Below are 21,465 nucleotides of genomic sequence, written 5' to 3' on the forward strand. Positions count from 1 at the left end.
GTGAAACCGGAAAAAACACGCAAAACTTATAATTAGGATAAAGTAGTCTTGCACATCCGGGTTTGAAGATTCCATTATCAAAAAAAAGTGCTGCTCCAAAACAAAAAAGGTTACACAGGTGAGATAAACCATGTAGGTCCTTTCAGCCCCTCACACAGCTCATGGTGACAAGACTGAGAGTGGTTGCTAAGAACCCTTCTCAAATTCTTACATCAAATAAACATTGTGCAAGATTTGTCCTTGCTTTATTAAAGAATTTAATTAATATTCACAAATATGCTAATTAGGATTAACTCAAACTGTACGCAGTTCATGAACACTGGATATCTCTTATCATCTAGTTACAACGTTCAAGCGCGTAACTTACTTGCTATGTGCATATTTGTAGAGCATACTATCACCCGGGAGGGTATCCTGGCGCTAAGCAGGCCTGAGTCGAGTCACATCTAGGGTCTAGTTGGACTACTAAAAAAGTCAAGTCTCCAGGTTCTTGCGAGATTTAAGTAGTGAGGAGGAAACTCTTATGTGTAGCGGCAGGTTATTCTATGCTTTAGGAGCAATGGAGAAAATTTGCCCGCAGGATCAGATTTGCTGTATCTGTGGCATCTGTGCAAGTAGGAGTACGGTTGAGACGTCTTACTTTTTATACTCAAGTTGATTAATTTATCTATCTCCCTGGCCAAGTGCCGCTACCCTGGAAACGTGCCATGGTGAAGGCACTGCTAAAGAAGCCTAACTTAAACCCTGATATTCTGCGAAATTATCGTCCCATTCCCCTTCTCCCTGGGATAAGCAAGATACTAGAGAAATAAATTAACATGGTTCTCTCATTGTTTTAGAATCCCACAATTTATTGCATCCCACCCAAACTGGATTCCGACCCCAACATGGGATAGAAACTGTTCTTCTTGCCGTGGTCGAAGAGTCTAAGAGACCTCTCGGGAAAGGCATGCATTAAAATAATCACTTCCATTAAAATTAGGTGGATCACGAAAGACTGTCCTTCTACAAATTGAGTTGTAGTTCTAAAAAGTTTGGGAAGCACTACTCTATACATTACTCTCTGATATACGCATTTCTCTGACATGGTCACCACCTGCTCTCTACATACCTCTGGAAATGTTACCCAAGATCACAGCTTATTTCTGGCATTTTCATCCATGTTCTTTTCAACTTTCACAAACATTGCTCTACATTTCTCTGTCATACGGGATATTCACCTCTACTCCATACGATTATTTTTATTCACTAGGGGGCATATGTATGATACTCCCATTTAGCGAATCTCAAATTGCGATATTTTGCGATTTGCAGTTTGAGATCCGCAAATCGGTATGTAAAAATAAAATCGCAAATGTTTAGCGATTTCTTAATAATCGCAAAAAAAGTCTCAGAAACATCATTTGCGATTCCTTAATTGCGAAATTCGCAAATTAAGAAATCGCAAAAACGGGAATCTGCAATACAGGTGCAGCCTGATGACATCACAAACAGGAAGTGGGAGTGATTTCCTGCACCTGCTTACCTGAGCCACACCCAGAGGCTGTTTGGAGAGTGTGAGGAGGCATCCCAGGAGAGAACAAACACCAATGGAGTCCAACAAGCAACATGAGGGCAAGGATGCAGAGAAGAGGAAGAGAAAACACAAGTTTTCTGACAAGGAGCAGGAGGTCCCCATAGAGGAGATGGCATGCAGCCATGAGCTCCTTTTTGGTAAAAAGGCACTGCGGGTCCCAGAAGCAAGGAAACGCAAAATCTGGCTGGACATTCAACAGAAGGTGAATGCTGTGGGAGTGACCAATCGCACCATCGAGGAATTGCGCAAGCGATGGTATGATATGCGCCAGAGGTCGAAGGAGAGGGTGGCAGCCAGACTAAAAGATGCAAACCAGACCGGGGGAGGACCATCCACAGCAGCACAGCCAACACCCCACGAGGAGCTTGTGGAGTCCACTCTCCTGCCTGAGAGCGTCGGTGGTGTGGCTGACATTGACAGCTCCGACCCTGCATCCAGCAGCCAAGGTAAGATGCATGCTAAATCAATCTGCACTGATCCCCATCCCATGCACACTTCCCCAAATGCGCTAAATATCCTCACAAAATGTCATTCCAGTCCACGTCTTACAGCACACCCAGCAATGCATCATAGAACTTGTAGTAATATGTCTGACAGTGTGTCCATGAGACATAGGAAATCTAATACAACATGTGGGTTGGGGATAAGTGAATGATACAGTGTCAGAAGTTAGCCGATACAAACTGTAGAAACTTTATTGAGTGCAAATTGCAGACAAAGACACAAACTCATGTAGTCCCCTTTACATCCACAGCACAATCCAGGGCACGTGATGACAGTGCAGAGGGAGAGGAGCCTGCACATCCTGAGGACTCCAGTGATGATACGGAGCACACACCAATCCTGCGCAGGAAGCACACCCATGTGCCCCCACTGCCTCCATTTGAGGATGACATACCGTCCACAGGGGAGGACAGTGACAGAAGAGAGGGGAGTCAGGGTGTGTCACACATGCCCAGTCAGGACACACCAAGGCCAAGCATTCCACCACAGGATACACGCAGGTCAAGGGCCAGGAGCAGCACTGCCACTGAAGCGGAGGAAACCGTATTTTCTGGGCTGGAACACAGCATGCTGCAGGAACAGCGCCTGCAGAGTAAATCTTTGAGGTCAATCATTAGGCAGCTATGCCGTATTCACAAAGCTCAGCGAAACATGGGGGAGGGCATCATGGCCATGGCAGGTGCCATCCGTGACCTGTGTGACACTCTGAGGCACAACCAAGCCACCAGTGAGAGGGCAGCCCGACGTGCCAATGCACGCCTTCACACATATACCAAGGCCGTGAACCGCCTCTGCACCGCCACCAGCACTCTGACACACAGAAGCATCACAATGCAGGTGGAAATGGCGCACTGCTGTCAGGACATAGCCAGAGGGCTAGCACAGGTCACCAGTGCCGTGGAACAACTGCAGATGGCCAACTCAGGTGGCAGCGCTCTCATGGCCTCTGGCGAGAGTGAATAAACCTCCAGTAGGAGCAGCATCACTCCTACATTGCCTGGAGAAAGACAGCGCAGTTCGAGACAGGGTGCAGGACCCAGGAACACCATGGAGGGCACTCAGCCTGGACGCCAAACACCACCAATGCGTCACCGAAGGAGGTGAACTGTCCAGTGACAATTAATCAAAAAAGGGTGAAGTAACCCAACTATGCAGATTGCACAGTTACTTGTGCCGCACCTGCACTGTGTGCATAACATGTGCTGGGTACAGCTACACTTTTAATGATTGTGAAGTGTGAATAAACACAGCACACATTAGAAAGATTTTTTGACTCATGTCATCATTGCTCACCTAGAAGTAGTTTTGTGTGATCTCAGTCCGTCTCTGGCGTCCAGCAGCTGCCCCGACTCCTGACGCTGGTCTGCCATTTGGAGCAGGGCAATCGTCATCCGATGTGTTTGTATCGGTCATATCAATTCTGGTGCCTTTCCTCATAGCCATGTTATGGAGTATTTCACAGCTTACCACGATTTTACAGCAGGTCTCAGGGCTGTATTGCAGTGTGCCTCCACTTTTATGCAGGCACCGGAACCGGCTCTTAAGGATTCCAAACGTACGCTCAATGACGCAACGTGTAGATCTGTGTGCCCTGTTGTATCTCCTCTCACTTGCATTGGCTGGATCCAGATACGGGGTCAGGATGAAGTCCCGCACTGCATAGGCATTGTCACCTGCAGGGATAGACACAATAGGTAAGTCAATGTCCCCACCCTCCAGTGATGTAGTGGATGTATGGATGTGTGCCATGTATTTTACCTAGCAGGTATCCCTCCCCAAACTCTCCAGCACTCAGACGTCTGTGTATTCCACTGTGTCTAAAGATGAAAGTCATGTGTACTGCCAGGGTATTTGGGTACGATGTCATTGATGATATACTTTGCGTTGCACACTGTTAGACCTGTCAGCCCTTTGGGTGGTCCCTCCTCATCATTATTTATTTTGTCCCACTTTTGCCTCAAACCCTGTTTGAATTTTTTCCTTTTTGGGAACCACCAGACTTTTTCGTGTTGCTGCAGATTCAGGGAGCCATTTTAGCTACCCCTGAAACTTCTGTCTGAGGGCCTGGAGCACAAGATGGTGGCCACCTGTGACATCACCAGCATCCACTGGAACCTACCAGCACCTTCCAGAACATTCCAGGAGATTCCAGAACTCTGTGACAGTTGGAGACCGTTTAGAATGTTGGGAGGATAAGAGAGGCAGTTGGCAGTTGGAGCTGGCAGTTGGCACCTGACTGGTGAAGAGAGAGGAGCACAACAGTGAAGGAGGAAGGAGTGAAGCAGCAGGGGTGGAAACTTGTGCCTGGAGTGGGGTCCATAAACCCACCCTTGATACTTGTCCCTACTGATGGATCCCAGCCTATAGCCCTGTGTGGGAAGAAGACAGAAGAAACTTATCCTAAGGACCTGGACAGCAGGAACAGGCCTTAGAACCAAGAAAACAGCAAGATTCTGACCTGAGAACTGGTTTCCCTGGAGTCGGGCGTCGAGTAGCCTGAAGACCTGGAGCCCGAGGTGGAGAAGCGGCGCTGACTGAAGTAGCAGACGTCGTACCCGGAGCCGCCTGAGGTCGTGAGAGGGCGCCGACGGAGGTCGTGAGGAATACCAGAGGTCGAGGAGGAAGTGAACCGAGGTCGAGCGAGCGGCGTCATCGGAGGAGTGAAGTCCGCCCTCCGGAGTCGTCGGAGACCGAGGTAGAGGAGCACCGGAGGTCGGGAGTGAGGATCGCACCCCGGAGTCGCCGGAAGTCGACATCGAGGCCAGGCCGGCTGACGTCATCGGAGCCGAGAGCGCCATCGGACCGGAGCCGCCCCGAAGTCGACATCGTGGAGAGACTGCCCGACGCCGTCGAACCGGAGGTCGAGATCGAACCGAGGCCACCGACATCGGACCGGAACCGCCTACCGGCGTCGTCAAAGAACTGACATTGTGCCGAGGCCGCCGAGACCGAACCGGAACCGCCTCACGGCGTCGACACGACTCCAGCGGCGTCGGAACATCAGAAAAAGGGCAGTAAGTGGAGTAGAGGGCGCCTAAGGCCCTGTGGAGACCTGAGAGACTGCTCTAAGGGGCTAGGGAGGTGCTGAAACCAACCTGACTGTGCAAGGGGTGAACTGGGACTAACCTAGAGAGGTTGTGTGGAGAGAGAAAGCCAGGGCACTGGTATTCCCCCCTTTGATCTACCTCAGCTTAGGCCTCAGCCTTGTCCCAGCCAGGGAGTAGCCCCCCTCAAGCCTTCCACAACCCTACAAGCTGTGCCTGGGCCAAATCTGCCCTTAAGAATTGAAGTGTCATCTGATTACATGAGTGTTGCTGTATACTTTTAATTATTTATTGGGGGTACTGTATTTATTGAATTTTTACCTATTTATTGCTGCACTATATTTATAGGTCCACAGGACTTGATGGTGTACAATATTTATTGGTACAGTATTTATTGCCTCAAAGTATTTAATTGTCTGTATATATTGCACTTGTATTTATGCCCTGTTATTTATGATCACCCCTATTTATTTCATCAAACAGCCAGTATTTATTTGACCTGCACTATTTAAATTTGTATATTGTGATTGTCTTATTTATTTTTCCAATCAGCAACTAAGAGAAAAAGATAAAGAAGAATATTTTCATAATTTTTACGGTGTAGAGTCGTTTTTGGAACGGATGCACGCATGGTTATTGTATGGGTATATTGTATGCTTAGCACTGCGCCTGTTTCCTGACCACTCGAGCCAAGCTACCACAGTGTGTCCGGAAGACCACCACCACCCCTTCTAGTGTGGGAGTGGTTTTCCAACATAAATTGGTGGCAGCGGTGGGATAGAGATGTGCCTACGTATACTCAACAATAACTGTGGGTAGTCCATAGGCCTACACCGGGAGTTTTCTCAAAGCGGCCTTCCTAATTGTGGGTTTTTGTTTTTTCCAAATTTACTCTGGTGGTGGGAGGAGGTATTATTAAAGGTACCCCCCTGCATTGTTACTGCACAAAACCTGTCCTCTAACCTGAGTGGGCAAGATGGAGTTTGTACTAGAGAATCTAGAAACGTACACTGTGGCCCAACTCAGGGAGTTTTGCCAGCGGGAGGGGGTGTACTGTCCCCCAGGAGCAAAGAAGGGTGCACTCCAAACCAGCTTAAGGGCTTGGGGGGAGGCACGCCGAGAAAGCAAGGCTGAGGAGGAAGACAGGGATGGAGAGCCTGACCCCGAGGGGGCTGAGATGTACCAACCTGAGGTGGGGAACCTGTCAGCAGGGCCCAGGACACTTTCTAGGAAGGGCAGCACTGTCTCTAGCGGGGGCTTAACCAGCGTGGAGTTAGCAGATCGGAGAGAGAAAAGACAGCTCACATGGGATTTAGCAAAGCTGGAGAAGGAGAAGGAGGAACAGAGGTTGGCTCATGAGACGGAGAAAGAGAGGATGGCTCATGAGATAAGACTGAAAGAGATAGAGCTTCAGATCCTAAGAATTGGAGCACCAACTGTTCCTAATGGTGGCAGCCAAATCCAAGAGTCCACCAGGGAACCCAAACCTTACCTGCCAAAGGACATAGTAGCTAGCTATGGGGCGGGTGACGACATCGCCAAGTGGCTAGCAGCCTATGAGGTCTCGTTGAGGGCCCATGGGGTTCCAGTGAAGTACTGGGGAGGGGGATTGTATAAGTACATGCCTCCAGCTGGTAGGGATGCTTTATTGGCCCTCGAAGAGGATGAGCAGACCCACTACCCCACCATGAAACTGGCGCTCATCAGAAAGTTTGGACTAACACCTGAAAAGTACAGACAGAAGTTCAGGGGTAGTCACAAGCTGGGCACACAGAATTGGGTGGACTTCCTGGACTATGCAAAGAAGGCACTGGAAGGTTGGATTCAGGGCAGTGAAGTAAGGAACTACGAGGAGCTGTTTGACCTAGTACTGAAGGAACACCTACTCGAGAAATGTTTCCCTGAACTGCGGCAACACCTGGTGGATAGCAAGCTGACCAGTCCCCGGAAGCTTGCTGAGGAGGCGGACATTTGGGCTAGTACCCGGGTGTCCACAAGGGGGACTGGAGGGGATACTCAAAAGGCCGGACAGGGCGCCCCCCAGAAGAAAGAGGGAGGGGAAAAGAAAAAGGAGTTCTCCAAAGGCCCCCAAAATAACTTCCAAGGGAAGGGAACAGGATTCACCTCTAAGGCTAACCCACCCAGAAACCCTAATCCTGGCCAGAGTCAGCAGCCAAGGGTTGTCCATTGCTACGAGTGCGGTGGCGTTGGACACTATAAAGGAGATCCGAAGTGTCAGAAACGATCACCCCCTCCCACTGGAGGAAAGCCCCCCGGAGTAGCTAGTGTAGTGCTCGGGGAGGAGATGCCCTTAACTAAGGGAAGGGAGTGGGCGGGTGTCACTTTAGTGTCCCTGGGAGAACGGGAGATGGTTCCTAAGATCCAGGTGCCCGCAAATACCGCAAAGTATGGGCAGTGGATCACCATCAACGGCCAAAGAGGGGAGGCTCTGAGAGACACAGGAGCCAGTATGACTATGGTGCGTAGCCAGCTGGTGTCTCCAGAGCAGGTAATTCCCGATGTACTCCACCCAGCCGCGATGGCTGACGGCAGAACAGGTCACTATCCCGTGGCCGAGGTTCCCTTTGAATGGGGGGGGGTTGCAGGTTCACTTCGAGTTGCCGTAAGCCCTGCCGTGCCAGTCGATTGTCTGCTGGGCAATGACATGGAGCACAACGCTTGGAAGGAGGTGGAATACCGGACTCACACCGAGATGCTGGGTACACCTGACTGGGCCTGTGTTAGCACAAGGTCCGAGACTACCCGAAGAGGGAGTTCATTCCGGCTGGAGCCTGGAACAAAGGCCCAGCCAGCTGCCAGTCAAGGGAAGAACCGAGGACAGGAGGAGCCTGCCTCGGCGTCTCCACCCCGTAGGACGGATAGGCCACCGGAGGTGGTGGGCCAGGAGTCTGCGGAGGGGGACGTTACCAACCTGGAGGACTTACCCATCCCGGCCGAGTGGCACGTGGAGGGAGGCCCGTCCAGGGAGGAATTCTGCCAGGGCCAGAGGGAGTGCCCTACCCTTGAGGGGCTGAGGCGACAGGCCGAAGCCCAGGCAGCAGGGAACGTTGAAGGGAACTACAGTGTTTACTGGGAGGATGGCCTCCTCTACAGTGAACCCAAGGCACCCCTACATGGATCGTCACGAGCCTTGGTAGTTCCTCAACGTTATCGAGCCTTCCTTCTGGAGTTGGCTCACGAGATACCATTGGCAGGACACCTGGGGCAAGACAAGACCTTCGCCCGTCTTGTCCCACACTTTTATTGGCCTCAGATGAAAGTGTCGTCCGATACCTACTGCCGGACATGTGTGTCTTGCCAAGCCAGTGGGAAAACAGGGGTGAAGCTGAAAGCTCCCCTGGAACCACTTCCTGTCGTTAGCACCCCCTTTGAAAGGGTGGGCATCGACATTGTGGGTCCATTAGATCCACCAACTACAGCTGGTCACAGGTTTATCCTGGTTCTGGTGGATCATGCCACACGGTACCCAGAGGCAATACCTCTGAGGACCATAACAGCACCTGTTGTGGCTAGGGCCCTGATGGGAATCTTTACCCGAGTGGGTTTTCCCAAGGAAGTTGTGTCCGACAGGGGGACCAACTTCATGTCAGCATATATGCGGGCAATGTGGAAGGAGTGTGGAGTGACCTACCGGTTCACCACTCCTTACCACCCCCAGACAAATGGTCTAGTGGAAAGGTTTAACAAAACCTTAAAAGGCATGATCAGAAGTCTGCCTGAAAGCCTGCGGAGGAAATGGGACGTCCTCCTACCCTGTTTACTTTTTTCCTACAGGGAAGTGCCACAGAAGGGAGTGGGCTTCAGCCCCTTCGAGCTTCTGTATGGGCACCCTGTACGTGGACCTCTTAACCTGGTGAGAGACGGATGGGAAAGAACTCCCAGAAAGCTCCCCCAGGATGTGGTGAGCTACATGCTGGCCTTCCGGAGCCAAATGGCTAAGTTGTGGAAGCAAGCTTCTGACAACTTGGAAGCCAGCCAAGCAGTAATGAAGGCGTGGTATGACCACAACGCTCACCCGGTGGAGTTGGAGCCTGGCCAGAAGGTGTGGGTGATCGAACCAGGAGAGCTTAGTGCCCTCCAGGATCGCTGGTCAGGACCCTTTGAGGTGTTGGAGAAGAAGGGTAAGGCTACCTACTTGGTGGACCTGAAGACCCCTCGTCAGCCCCTGCGGGTGCTGCATGCCAACCGCCTCAAACCCCACCACGAGAGGCCCGAAGTCATCTTGATGATGGTGACTGACGGAGGAGAGGACGTGGAAAGCGAGCCTCTCCCTGATCTGTTTGCGTCTCAAGAGAAGGATGGGTCGGTGGAGGGAGTGATTCTCTCCCCATCTCTAACTCCTGAACAGCAGGAGGACTGTCGCCAGGCCCTGGGGCAGTACTCTGCGTTGTTCTCCCTTGTCCCGGGTAGGACTCACCTGTGCGTCCATGACGTGGACACAGGAGACAGCCCACCTGTGAAGTCCAAGATCTACCGGATGTCAGACAAGGTGAAGGCCAGCATTCATAGTGAAGTCACTAAGATGCTGGAGCTAGGAGTGATTGAACCTTCTAGCAGCCCCTGGTCCAGTCCGGTGGTGTTAGTACCGAAAGCTGCACCACCGGGTGCCCAACCAGAACTGAGGTTCTGTGTGGACTACCGGGGACTGAATTCAGTGACAAAAACTGATGCTCATCCGATCCCTAGGGCGGATGAATTGATTGACCGGCTGGGAGCTGCCCAATATCTAAGTACCTTTGACCTTACCTCTGGGTACTGGCAGATCTCTTTGACTGATGGAGCAAGGGAAAGGTCAGCCTTCTCCACGCCCAATGGCCACTACCAGTTCTGTGTGATGCCCTTTGGGCTCAAGAACGCACCTGCCACGTTTCAGCGCCTGGTAAACCAGATCCTCACCGGAATGGAGAGTTTCTCTGCTGCTTATCTGGATGACATAGCCGTCTTCAGTAGCAGCTGGGAGGATCACTTGCGTCACCTGCAAGCTGTTCTCCAGGCCCTGAGACAAGCTGGATTGACGATCAAGGCCAGCAAGTGCCAGATCGGGCAGGGGTCGGTAGTGTACCTTGGACACTTGGTGGGTAGGGGAACGGTGCAACCCCTCCAGGCGAAGATCGAGGCCATCATGGCCTGGGAACCCCCCAAGACACAGACTGAGGTCCGAGCATTTTTGGGCCTCACGGGATACTATCGCCGCTTCGTGAAGGGGTACGGTACCATCGTAGCCCCCCTCACGGAGCTCACGTCCAAGAAACAACCTCGACGGGTAGTCTGGACGGAGGCTTGTCAGCAAGCCTTTGAGAAATTGAAGAAAGCCATGTGCGAGGCCCCGGTCTTAAGGGCCCCAGACTTTTCCAAGAAGTTCATTGTCCAGACAGATGCATCAGAACATGGCATTGGGGCAGTGTTATCGCAACTCAACGAAGAGGGTCTGGATCAACCCGTGGTCTTCCTATCCAGGAGACTACTTCCCAGGGAACAGAAGTGGAGTGCAATAGAGCGTGAAGCCTTTGCAGTGGTATGGGCTCTGAAGAAGTTGCGGCCATACCTGTTTGGCTCGCACTTCCTAGTTCAGACCGACCACAGACCCCTTCGTTGGCTGATGCAAATGAAGGGGGAGAATCCCAAGTTGTTGAGGTGGTCTATTTCCCTACAGGGGATGGACTTTCAGGTGGAACATCGGCCTGGAGTGGACCACGCCAATGCAGACGGTCTCTCAAGGTATTTCCGCCTTAGTGATGAGAACTCCCAAGGGGTTGGGTAGCTCTCCCCACTTTCAGCTGGGGGGGACGCGTGTTAGACCTGTCAGCCCTTTGGGTGGTCCCTCCTCATCATTATTTATTTTGTCCCACTTTTGCCTCAAACCCTGTTTGAATTTTTTCCTTTTTGGGAACCACCAGACTTTTTCGTGTTGCTGCAGATTCAGGGAGCCATTTTAGCTACCCCTGAAACTTCTGTCTGAGGGCCTGGAGCACAAGATGGTGGCCACCTGTGACATCACCAGCATCCACTGGAACCTACCAGCACCTTCCAGAACATTCCAGGAGATTCCAGAACTCTGTGACAGTTGGAGACCGTTTAGAATGTTGGGAGGATAAGAGAGGCAGTTGGCAGTTGGAGCTGGCAGTTGGCACCTGACTGGTGAAGAGAGAGGAGCACAACAGTGAAGGAGGAAGGAGTGAAGCAGCAGGGGTGGAAACTTGTGCCTGGAGTGGGGTCCATAAACCCACCCTTGATACTTGTCCCTACTGATGGATCCCAGCCTATAGCCCTGTGTGGGAAGAAGACAGAAGAAACTTATCCTAAGGACCTGGACAGCAGGAACAGGCCTTAGAACCAAGAAAACAGCAAGATTCTGACCTGAGAACTGGTTTCCCTGGAGTCGGGCGTCGAGTAGCCTGAAGACCTGGAGCCCGAGGTGGAGAAGCGGCGCTGACTGAAGTAGCAGACGTCGTACCCGGAGCCGCCTGAGGTCGTGAGAGGGCGCCGACGGAGGTCGTGAGGAATACCAGAGGTCGAGGAGGAAGTGAACCGAGGTCGAGCGAGCGGCGTCATCGGAGGAGTGAAGTCCGCCCTCCGGAGTCGTCGGAGACCGAGGTAGAGGAGCACCGGAGGTCGGGAGTGAGGATCGCACTCCGGAGACGCCCGGAACCTGTGTGGAGGAGCACCGGAGGTCGGGGGTGAGGATCGCACCCCGGAGTCGCCGGAAGTCGACATCGAGGCCAGGCCGGCTGACGTCATCGGAGCCGAGAGCGCCATCGGACCGGAGCCGCCCCGAAGTCGACATCGTGGAGAGACTGCCCGACGCCGTCGAACCGGAGGTCGAGATCGAACCGAGGCCACCGACATCGGACCGGAACCGCCTACCGGCGTCGTCAAAGAACTGACATTGTGCCGAGGCCGCCGAGACCGAACCGGAACCGCCTCACGGCGTCGACACGACTCCAGCGGCGTCGGAACATCAGAAAAAGGGCAGTAAGTGGAGTAGAGGGCGCCTAAGGCCCTGTGGAGACCTGAGAGACTGCTCTAAGGGGCTAGGGAGGTGCTGAAACCAACCTGACTGTGCAAGGGGTGAACTGGGACTAACCTAGAGAGGTTGTGTGGAGAGAGAAAGCCAGGGCACTGGTATTCCCCCCTTTGATCTACCTCAGCTTAGGCCTCAGCCTTGTCCCAGCCAGGGAGTAGCCCCCCTCAAGCCTTCCACAACCCTACAAGCTGTGCCTGGGCCAAATCTGCCCTTAAGAATTGAAGTGTCATCTGATTACATGAGTGTTGCTGTATACTTTTAATTATTTATTGGGGGTACTGTATTTATTGAATTTTTACCTATTTATTGCTGCACTATATTTATAGGTCCACAGGACTTGATGGTGTACAATATTTATTGGTACAGTATTTATTGCCTCAAAGTATTTAATTGTCTGTATATATTGCACTTGTATTTATGCCCTGTTATTTATGATCACCCCTATTTATTTCATCAAACAGCCAGTATTTATTTGACCTGCACTATTTAAATTTGTATATTGTGATTGTCTTATTTATTTTTCCAATCAGCAACTAAGAGAAAAAGATAAAGAAGAATATTTTCATAATTTTTACGGTGTAGAGTCGTTTTTGGAACGGATGCACGCATGGTTATTGTATGGGTATATTGTATGCTTAGCACTGCGCCTGTTTCCTGACCACTCGAGCCAAGCTACCACAGTGTGTCCGGAAGACCACCACCACCCCTTCTAGTGTGGGAGTGGTTTTCCAACACACACAATATGTATATTGAGGGAATGGTAGCATTTACGGTTTCTGTAGACATATTCAGTTGCTGATGGGGGTGTGATGGCAACATGGGTCCCATCGATGCAGCCAATGACGTGGGGGAAACGTGCAATCTGGTAGAAGTCAAGTTTTGTTTGCTGTAATGCCTGTTGGGTGGTGGGAAAGTATATGTGATGTGAGAGCCTCTGTAGCATTGCATCTAGAAAGGCATGAAAGAAGCGCAAAAGTGCACTCTGTGACACCCCACCAACCTCTGCTATGACCCGTTGAAAACTCCCTGACGCCAGGAGGTGCAGGGAGCACAGGACCTGCACATGTGTGGGAATGGTTTGTGTCCTGCGTGTAGGGTGTTCCAAGTAGGGTTTCAGCTCCTCCATCAGGTCCTATATGGTCTGTGGGTGCAGCCTGTACTTGTCATGGATGTCCTCTTCAGTGTGCTGGAACAGAGTGATGCGCAGCCTGAATATACGTTCCTGTCTCATTCTCCTCTGTGCAAGAGCCCGAATAAGCAGCCTCCTGGCTATCACAAACAGTGCTGTCATTGTGGTTTGTTCTGTTGCATTGTGGGGTGGTTTAAGTACCTTGCACCTGTTTACCACCTGCATGCACTTGGTGTTAATTAGCGAGTTTTTAATACATTTGCTTGCGAGTTCTTAATTTGCGATATCCTTTTTGCGAATTTCGCAAATTGAGAATATCGCAATTTAACAAATCGCAAGTATAATCGCAATTTTGGAGTTTCGCAGCCTAAGAAATCGCTAATTTAGCGATTTCTTAATTTGCACAAGGAATGTGTGTCATACATATGAAATTGCGAATATTTAGTCGCAAACGCTGTTTTTTGGGATTCGCAGCGCTTGCGACTAAAATTTGGTTTCATACATATGCCCCCCAGTTCTTAGTTTTTTTACCAAACTATTTACACGTGAGTGCCACATTTCTCCTTTATTTCAACAACCACATCAATGAATTCATCGCCGCCATCACCATTGATTCTGAACACTGCGTCTTCTAGGGAGACCTCAACTACGTAGCACCAAATAAAAAGGAACTTCTATCCAACAGCTCACTCTCAAGCAGCTCCAGCACTGGCAGCCTACAGAACACCAGAAATAGAGGAAGAGCTCCCAAATGGCGACAACCATGGGGCACATACCCTCATCAAAGCCAAAATTACGGACCACCACTATTCAGTCACCCACCCCAGAACCCTTTCTTCGGATGGCCACCCATGTACCAACCTGGACAGCAGGCCTACTACCAACTCAACCAACGGAGAGGTCGCCAATCACGAGTAAGGAGACAAAATCAACCACAGGTTCACTGGACGGACGAGGAAGGACCGGCAGGTGCCACCACCCGAAGCAAAATAAAGGAACCACAACCAGGACACAGCGGCATGCGATAACTGGGAGTAATCAACAAACGCCCACCCTGGTGTTCAACCTGTCCAACACTTTGCTCACACCCATAGAGGAAGAGGTTCTTAACAAAGGACTGTCTTTTGTACCAACAACTCGCCTAGATAAATTCCATCTCCATGCGGAAGTGGCAGAATTCTTCCGTAAACTGAAGCTGAAGGCATTCTTTGAGAAGCTACCACCTACAGAACCTACTCAGCTCCCTAATGAAACATGACTCAGACCAAAGTCCACCTTCCTCCCCCCACCTTCATGTACCCCGTTTGAAGTAACCACGTTTGAACAAGCAGTATTCAACCAAATAGAGGGACTCAATAAACCTAAACCCTTCAAAAACTTCACTAACAGAGTAAGGGAAGCTGTACCCAACTTCCAGGACAACCCCCTTATTGTCATTAAACCGACTGACCAGGGAGGATGTAAAGTTATCCAGAACAAGATTGATTACACCAACGAGTGCAGAAGACTTTTGAGTGACGCCAGAAATTACAGACGCCTTAAGGTGGACCCAACAACAACACTCCGGAATACAATCATCTCGCTGGTTGAAACGGCGGAGGCCCACAACAAGATCTCCAAGCAAGAAGCTGATTTGCTCTGCGCCAAGAAAGCCAAAATACCGTACTTCTACACGGTACCGAAAATCCACAAGGAAATAAGACCATTTCCAGGACGCCCAATTGTGTCAGGGATCAATTCCTTACTGGAGCCCTTGTCACGCTTCTGCAACTTTTTTCTTAACCCCATGGTGCAGAAGTCCTCCACTTACATCAAGGACACAAAACACCTACTAAATCTGATCAAGGACATTAACTTTGATCCATGTCCCAACTCCTGGTGGGACTGGACATCGAGAGCTTGTACACAAGCCTCCCATAGGACGACACCCTCAGGGTCCTGAGAACTATGCTACAAGAAACCACCTGAGAATACATAACCCCTAGAGAATTCATTTTACAATGTGCCACTCTAGCACTTAAGGAGAACTATTTTAAGTTTGAAGGGGAATTTTATTTACAGACGAATGGAACATCCATGGGCAGCGTTTTTGCCCCCAGTGTGGCTGGTCTTTACGTCTACCACTTTGAGAAGGAACATATTCTCCCGGACAACAATCCATACCAAACCAACATTCAATTCTGGCGTCAATATATAGACGACATCCTCATGGTATGGACAGGAACCAATGATTCCCTTACTACCTTTCTCACATGGCTGAATGAAAGTGACCCGTTCCTGCGCTTTACCAGCAGCACCAGCACCTCTAAAATTGCATTCCTGGACCTCAATATAGAGGCAGTGGATGGGAAAGTCCAGAAGACTACCTACCAAAAACCCACATCCAGAAACTCCTTACTTCAATTTGGTAGTTTCCACCCCAGGCCACTTAGGGAAAACCTCCCCTACGGTCAATTACTGCGCATCCTTCGCAATTTCAGCCTCACTCAGGACTACAAGAAACAGTCAACTGCTCTGGCAAAAAAAAATGGTAAGATCCGTGGTATCCAAACAAAATCATCCAAACTACTATGAAACGGGCATGCAACCAGCCCAGAGAAGCCCTTCTGGAACACAGCAGACGAGAAAACACGACCACTCCTCTAACCTGCGTGACAACATATAATGCGGCCTCTAACCAAGTGGCCAAAATAATCAAGAAAAACTGGTGTATACTTAACACTGGCACACTCACATGGGACCCCCACACTTTGCCTACAAAAAAGCAGGAAGCTTGCGAGACCGCCTCGTCTCCACTAGACCCAAGAGAAAGCCGACACCAGTTACCAGCACAATACTTAACGCCTGGGGCCTCCCTGGTATAGTGGGCCACTATCCCTTTGGAGACTGTAGCGTTTGCCATCTAACCCAGGCCACCAGAACCTTGGACCTGGAGATAGGAAAAAACTGGCACCAGATGAGGCACACAAACTGTAACTCCAACAATGTCATCTACCTCATCGAATGCCCCTGCAAATTACGTTATGTAGGCATGACCAGACTCAAAGTAAGAACTCGTATCTTAGAACACCGCAGCACAATACGATGCAGAAAGAACCTGAGCAGACTGACCGATCATTGCATCACAACAGCCCATACACCTAATGACTTGAGATGGACAGTCATAGAACACATTGATTGTCAAAACACCACCAATGACAGATTACTACTGCAGAAAGAACAACGCTGGATATACCGTCTTTCTACCCACAGGACAGGCCTGAACGACAATATCCCGTGGAATAGCCTAAACTGAAAGCATCAAACATCTTAGTGTGTCTGACCATCACCTACCAGGGGTGTCCCACTGTACCCATGGAGCCACTGCCCTGTGTACCACCTCTGTCCATACACACCTGCTTTATATCTCCCTAGCACATGCTACGCACAATCTTGGGTTGTAGGCACACCGTACACTGTTGACCCTTCCGATGGCTTATTTACATATACCATTCCCTTGTAATTCCAACTACTCACGGTGCCTATTAGGCGCTTCAAACACACATGCCCCATAGTGCTTTGAATATGGGTTATGGGGGCGTGGTTAAGATGGCGGACGTGTTGTTCTGCCTCTCCCGCGGGCGGCCCAGCATAGCAGCGGCGATCGGCCGTTTTCAGCTGGCGGATGCCTAAGGCCTTGACCCAGCGGGTGCCGTCGGTGACAGCGGAGACGCGAGAGCGGTAGCCTGGCGCGGACCTGTCTCCCGGGGCCCGAACGCAAGGAGCGGAGAGCAGGCCCGCGAAGCAGTGGCCTGGCTGAGAGAAGGCTCGGCCTGGACGCAACGGAGGCCGAGCAGGATCATCCGGGGTTGGTCTACCACGACGCGGCCCCCGGGAGGGAGACCGGTGAGGCGGGCCGAGCTGCGTGGGGATCTCAGCCGCCCCGAGCAGTGGAACCCTGGTGCCCTGGGCCAGGCCGGACGGGGCGAAGAGCGGACCCGAGAGCCGGAGGCCTGGGTGGAAGGCGGCACGGCCTCGCAGCAGCGGCGGCCGGGCGGAGACAGCGGGGACTGATCAGCAGCAACGTAACCCCCGGAAGAGAGGTTTGCTGAAACGGGCTGTACAGTGGGGGACTCTTGCCTGCCCCTGAGTAGAGGAACCAGCGGAGGCAGAACCGGCGCGGCGGACCAAGAGGGGCGTGGCGCAGGCCTGCCGCCTCGGGGAAGCCGCAGTGACTCGGTGGTCCCGGAGCAGGTTGAGGGCTCAGCGACCCTGACGGGACCCCCCGCCCCACCACTGGACAGGCAAGTGAGCGCTCTGAGGCGGAAGGCTGCTGTCGGCGCCAACTGCGGGAGAACCGGTGGTTGACGGAAGGAGGCGACGGCGGGAGGCTGGAGGTGCCCCTCACTAAAGTCTGAGGCTTGGCAGCACGCCTACGAAGACGGGGGTCTGATCCAGGTGCAGCGCCTGGGGGCCGGCGGGCTCCGTGTACACGTGGAGTCCGGAAGGGGTCTGGCGGGCTCCGCAGAGGTGAGATGCGCGGCGATGGGACCGGGGAATGCCATCTGGTAATGCGCTGGGGTTTTGCCCAGGCCCGAAATGTGGAGCCAGCAGGCGGGGGCCTGGTGCAGAGGCCCCGGAGAGACCCGGCCCGCCATTGTGAGGCAGTTCCACAGCGATTGGACGGTCCCGGAGCTGGTGGAGGGGCCAACTATATGGACGGGCCCTCCTGCCCCTACGGCGGTCAGGCAAACGAAGGCTCTGGAAGTGGGAGCTGCGGTCGACGCTGCCAGTGAGGGACCCAGCGGTGTTCGGCGGGGGATCCGCGATAGGAGGCCCGAGGCTCCCCTGACTGGGCCTGGATCTTGGCAGCACACGTACGGGAACAGGGGGTAGACCCCTGTGCAGCGCCCAGAGACTAACAGGCTCCACGCACACTTGGCATCCCGTAAGGGACCTACACACCCCGCGAAGCGGGCTGCATAGCATCGAGGCTGGGGCCCGTCGTCTCGGAGTGCGACCTACCGGTGAGTGACAGTACTGATGGCCGTTGGGGGCACCCGAGTGGCGGGCAGCAGTGTGGAGACTCAAGGTGGGGCCCGCCCCCGGGGGGGGGGGGGGTGTATGGGGAAGCATTGTAGGACCCTGCTCCACCCGGGAGCCTGCTGAGGAGGGCTGGGTACCGCTGGGCTGTTGGAGCAGGTTTGGAAACTCGGCGCGGCTGGACGGCCCTTGACGCCCGGTGGGCGGTTTACCACGGCGGAGCACTCTGGAGGAGAGTAATCGGGAGCATAGCTCCAGGGCTGCATCTGGGGCAGCATTGTAAATCGCAGGGGCTTGACATCCGGAGTGAGACCCGCCTGAGTGGACTAGACGGCGGGAGCGGCGGAGCTGATTGAGGCAGACGGGCTGCCGGCACTGGATAGCTGCCGGGCGGGGTTGCGACTCACCCCGGGCGAGCCGGTGGGGGTGACAGGGGCAAGTTATGGGCCCCCGAAGGGCCGCAAGGACAAGACATTGAAACAACTGTTTGCAAAGACACAGGCGGTGCCCACGACTGGCGTCATGGCGGCGGGAGCGTCTGGTCCCCCACCCACGCAGACGTATAGAGCTGAACTGATCACCAAGTCCTTTCTAGAATCCATGTTCACTGGTCTGAGAGCTGATATTCAAAATCTTCAAAAAGAATTCACGGCGGAGCTTAAAGAAGTTCGCAGGGATGTGGACGGTATCGGGGAAAGGGTCGCCGCGCTGGAAGACAAAAGTGATGGGCGCGACACAGAACTGGCGGCGCTACAACAAGAGATCATCCGGATCCATGACCAGGAAGTTGACCTCCAGTCGCACGTAGAAGACCTGAAAAACCGGTCTCGGCGCCACAATATACGCATCCAAGCAGTGCAGATAACCGAGGACTCGAAAGACCTATTTGATTTCACGAGAGAACTCTGTAATCATATCCTGGATCGCCCACTGGAGTCAGAGTTGCGGATCGACCGGGCACATAGGGTAGGCCCCCCGAGGCCCTCGTCCGCCACTCCGTCCGACATTTTAGTGTACGTGCAAGACTACCGCACCAAAGAGGACATACTTCGTAAAGCTCGTCAAAAACACCCAGTGAAGTTCCGGGACCACGCGCCGGTTCTGTACCAGAATCTATCGGCCCTCACGCTCCATAAACGTAGACTTTTCAAGCCATTTACGGCGCACCTTCAGCAGCGCAACATTCAGTATAGCTGGGGGCATCCCTTCCGCCTGGTGTTCCGCATTGACAACACCCTCTACCAATTGTGGTCCTTGTCGGAGGCGGCAAAGCTGTTGGGGGTGGATTTACCGGCGGAAGACAACGGGGCTGAGGGGGGCCCACTGGAAGCAAAGACGGCCGGGCCTGGGTGGCGTCAACAGGGCTGTCGTAAGCGCGCTAAGAAACCTCCAGTAGCGGAGATTCTCAGAGGACAGCAAGCGGCGCTAGAGACTGTCTCCGCGGGTCTGTGCAGCCCTTCACCCAGCGGAGATGTGTGACAATGGCAGCCGGCTTAATTACTGGGTTTCTGAGCGGGCCGCCTGCGGGAGGGGGGCCTTCTTCTTGTGATACCTTACTCCACGTTGCTTCCTTACCATCCACCGGAAGGTGGAGGACACTGGTTCTAGACTTTTGCTGTTCAAATGTTGGGATGTTCGGGTAGGGGTTGGGGGGGGTTGGTTGAGGGAGGGCACGGGGTTCCACGTCTACCAAGGGGTGGGGTTGTGACGAACGCAAAGACACGGGGAGCACACATCGCTCGTCCATGGCACCTTCCCCTTGCACATGATGCACTGTTCACTTTGCGTTCCCTGAGATTGCTAGATGGAATGAATGGCGCCACACACACTTAAAGTATTAACATTCAATGTTAGGGAGCTTAACAACCCGGTGAAGCGCAGAGCCGTGCTGTCCTGTTTGGAGAACTCACAGGCCGATATCTGTCTCCTTCAGGAGACCCACCTATTAGCTCAAGACTGTCACCGGCTCAGGTCCCGAAAATTTCCGATACAACTCTTTTCTTCGAGCCTCACCAAGGCGGTGGGGGTGGCAATCTTGGTGGCCCAGCGGTTTAGGGGGAAAGTTCTGCAGAAAGAGGCGCAAATCAGAGGACGGCTATTGGTTTACAGGTTTGCCCTGGGAGCCTTGACCTTCACCATCGGCTCTATACGCCCCTAATGAGGGTCAGGAGCGCTTTTTGCAGTCCGCCCTCACGGAAGTCACGACCACGAGCGACCGCCATATTCTCTTGGGGGGAGATCTGAATCTTGTTTTTGATAACATACAAGATAGATCTTGTCAGCGCACGCATCAGACTGGTGCACTCTCGGCGGCAGGCCTTGACCGGCTATGGGACTTGGGGCTAGACGATTTGTGGCGCAGTCTCCACCCTCAGAGTCAGGAATTCTTTTATTATTCTCATGCACATAAGACATATGCGCTGCTGGATTACCTCTTGGTTTCTCCCGCGGTCAGAGGGATGGCATCGGCGGTAGAGATAGGGGTGGCTTCTCTTTCCGACCACGCTCCGGTGTTTACTACTTTGACTCTGCCGCCGGTGGTGCGGCCGGACAGGGTATGGCGCCTCAGTGACACTCTGCTACACCGGGAGGACGTGATGGGGCAGATTCGTAGGTCGATCACTAATTTTATTGCACACAACGCCAACACCGACACAACATTAGCGACACAGTGGGCGGCGATGAAGGCGGTCCTCAGGGGAGAGTTTATTGCTATCTCGGCTGCCGACAATTCAGAGCGCCGACGCAAGCGGGAGGAACTTACACAAAAAACTAAGGAGTTGGAGCAAATGCATCAGAGGACGGGCGCCCTGAGGGTATGGCGTCAGCTTAAAGCCATACGACAGCAGCTGGCGGCTCTTGATCAGGATAGAGCGGAATACGCTGCCTTATGTTTAAAACATGCCTATTACACAGGAGGGGATAGGTGCGGGCGCCTTCTCGCCCACAAGCTCCGGGAGGTCCGGAAACGCCAAGGGGTCCGCGAGATCTGCCAGGAGGACGGTACGAGAGTTACCGAAGACAGGGACATAGCCGAGGCATTCCGTGCATATTACGCTAACCTATATGCTGGCTCCCCATTGGCCAATAGGGCGGCCTTTCTAGACTCGGTCACGCTCCCAACTCTGTCCAAGCTCCAGGCGGA

General features: G+C 52.7%; 1 long non-coding RNA gene across 2 annotated transcripts in view; it reads right to left on the reverse strand.

Moving 5' to 3' along the window:
- Nucleotides 1–2,323: 2,323 nt before the first annotated feature.
- LOC146810047 (uncharacterized) overlaps nucleotides 2,324–21,465 on the reverse strand; it is a 32,350-nt gene continuing 13,208 nt past the window's right edge. For both annotated transcript variants that reach the window (XR_014965626.1, XR_014965627.1), the window contains exons 2-3: nucleotides 3,374–3,753; nucleotides 2,324–2,665 (exon numbers count right to left, since the gene is read on the reverse strand). This is a non-coding gene — a long non-coding RNA (uncharacterized LOC146810047). The remainder of the gene's footprint in view (nucleotides 2,666–3,373; nucleotides 3,754–21,465) is intronic.

Source organism: Triturus cristatus, chromosome 7, assembly GCF_964204655.1.
Source record: "Triturus cristatus chromosome 7, aTriCri1.1, whole genome shotgun sequence".
Taxonomy (NCBI): Eukaryota; Metazoa; Chordata; class Amphibia; order Caudata; family Salamandridae; genus Triturus; species Triturus cristatus.